This window comes from Echinops telfairi, unplaced genomic scaffold (genome assembly GCF_000313985.2).
Source record: "Echinops telfairi isolate 266 unplaced genomic scaffold, ASM31398v2 ScPeMD7_7457;HRSCAF=8495, whole genome shotgun sequence".
Lineage (NCBI taxonomy): Eukaryota > Metazoa > Chordata > Mammalia > Afrosoricida > Tenrecidae > Echinops > Echinops telfairi.
In genome coordinates, this window is record NW_022111357.1 from 5,894,404 (window position 1) to 5,897,165 (window position 2,762).

The window sequence follows — 2,762 nt, forward strand, 5'->3', positions numbered from 1 at the left end:
GGGGGCAGAGGCCGGCCGGAGGAGGGGGCGTGTCTGTGGTTGCCCCGTCCAATGAGCGCCTTCCCTTTGATTTCCGCCCCACCCCCTGACTGACTGTCCGGACCACCCTCCTGGCCCCAACCCTGTCCCGCCGGCCCCCCACCCGTCACCGTCTGTCCGTAGCCTGTGGAGAGGGAAACACCCAGCGGTCCGACGCCACTGTCACTGGCCACGCCGTGCATGCGGGAGACCGTGACCTGGACAACGCTGGGCTCCTCTCGGCCCGGTGGCCGTCGGGCCTTCCCCCTGTGGACGAACTCCCTCGCCATTCTGTCTGCACTCCGAGCCCACGCGCAGCCCCCGGACCTGCCTTTGCAGACGCGCGGACTTGTGAGAACACTGTCTGGGCTGGTGCCTCGGAGGGAACGCAGAGTTTTGCACGGGAACTGATTGAGTTGGCACTCCGCATTGTTCACGATTTCATTCACTCAGGAAATGGTTTGGCCTGTTGTGTCTTCTTCACCGGTCTGTTGTTTCTTCAACTATATGCAGTGTTTAAAGCAGAGCTTTAAATGAGTAAGCACCCAACTTTTAAAAAAGATAAATGAATTATAAGGAACCCAGAAGTAGGAGGAGCCAAGTTGGGAAATGGAGAATTCGACGTCGTGGTTACCAACCACAGGTTAACGGCTTGAAACCACCAGCCGCTCCTTGGGAGAGAGACAAGGCTTTCCACGCCCATAAACATTTACAATCTCTGTGGAAAAGGCGGCCCTTGGACCTTGGGGGGGACCCTTGGCTTAGCGGGCATCCAGTGAAAGGAACCCAGAATCACCATGTAGTTAGCACCTCAAGGCTCCCCTTGCACTAATAAGACAGGCTTTAATCCGAGAGGCAAGGATCTGCACTTGTCAGAAATGATACAAGAAATGTTCCCCTCAAAAAGTGATGAGCTGATACCAAGGGCTTAAGTGGAGAGCAAATATTTTGAGAATGATGATGGCAACGAATGTACAACTGTGCTTGACACAATGGATGGATGGATGGATTGTGATGAGTTGTACGAGCCCTCAATAAAAGGATTAAAAAAAGAAAAAAATTGTTCCCTTAGCACCAACCCCCACACTCATTGTAAGCAGAGCTCAATCAATTAAGAAACGGACCTATGCAAAGCAACAACTCATAGATTGCCGCTGGACGTTAAACGCCTCTTATTCACAATACCTTACATTTTGTGTCATTGGATAAATTATTGATGTTACCAATGCCTTATACCCTAGGGGGGTGATTAACATTGTTTTCCTTTTTTGTTTCTTTTGTTTGTGTGTGTGTGCTTTTGTTGTTGCTCTGGTTGGTTATTGCGTTGGTCATTATATGACTACAAGTAAACCGAGTCCTTCATGACCCCAGGAACCAGCACATGGAACCTGGGCTCCCACTCGATTCTACCCCCAATCCAAGAACAGTTAGTTCCTATAGCTTGGCCTTGCTCTATACTCACCTTCATGAAGCGATCACTGAAGATAAGGGTGCTACAGCAGTGTGATGAAGAAAGCAGATGGTGCCCACCTATCCATTGGAATTATGTCTAGGGCAGCGGTTCTCAACCTGTGGGTTGCGACCCCTTTGGAGGTCAAATGACCCTTTCACAGGGGTCGCCTAAGACCAGTGGAAAACACAAATATTTCACAATATATAATTACATATTGTTTTGTGATTAATCACTATGATTTAATTATGTTTATGTTCAATTTGTAATAACAAAAATACATGCTGCCTATCAGATATTTACATGATGAGTCATAACAGTAAAATTAGTTATGAAGTAGCAACGAAAATAATTTTATGGTTGGGGAACTGTCTTGAAGGGTCGCAGCATTAGGAAGGTTGAGAAACACTGGTCTAGGGTTTTAAAGGCTTTTATTCAAACAAGGAACCATCTCAGTGTGATGGTTGTCACATGGGGATGTCACTAATGGTCACACAACAAGAAGAGCGTAAGCCGTGGCACTGAATTACACATGTAGACATTGTTGAATGGGAAAATGTTGTGTTGTTTCTATTTTTTCCCCACAATTGAAAAAATATGTATACAAATGACAATGAGTACCAGGAAGAAGATAATTTTCTAAAACTGATTGTGATAATGATGGCGCAACTCTTCTTTATGTGATTGAACTATTGAATTGTGCGATATGTGGAAGAAGTGCCAACAATACTATTAGAAATAAAAATAAATGAAGTTTTCTTTAAAAAGTTACAGTCTCAGAAACCCACAGGGGGCAATTCTACCCTGTCCTGTTGGGTCGCTGTGAGTCAGAATCGATGGCAGTGAGGGTGGTCCTAAGGATGAATGAAAGAGGATGCTTTCAGTCCCAAGTAGTACACACCTGACGATTCAGACTGACCTCAGCAGCAGCAAGTGCATTGTCTCACAAAGCACGGCATCCCATGGGCAGGCAGAGGGGCTGGGTTCCCTGGGTCCACAGTCTCATCAAGAACCGCAGGCATTTCTTTCCGTGTCACTGCTCTGCTGACGCGATCATTGGCTTCAGCCTCACATCCCATGAGACCCCCAGAGCAGCCTGCTTCTCTTCTCATCCAACAAGCAACAAGGCGGAGTTTCCTTTCCCAGAGTCCTAGTGTCCCCTTGAATCTCATTGGCCTCATTGGGCTTAGGCCCATTCATCTCGAATCAATTGTTGCCAAGGGAAGTGGAATGACCAAAATGGCATTAGATGAAATTAGGTCAAATGTTGGGGAGAATGTCATAATGAGTCCCG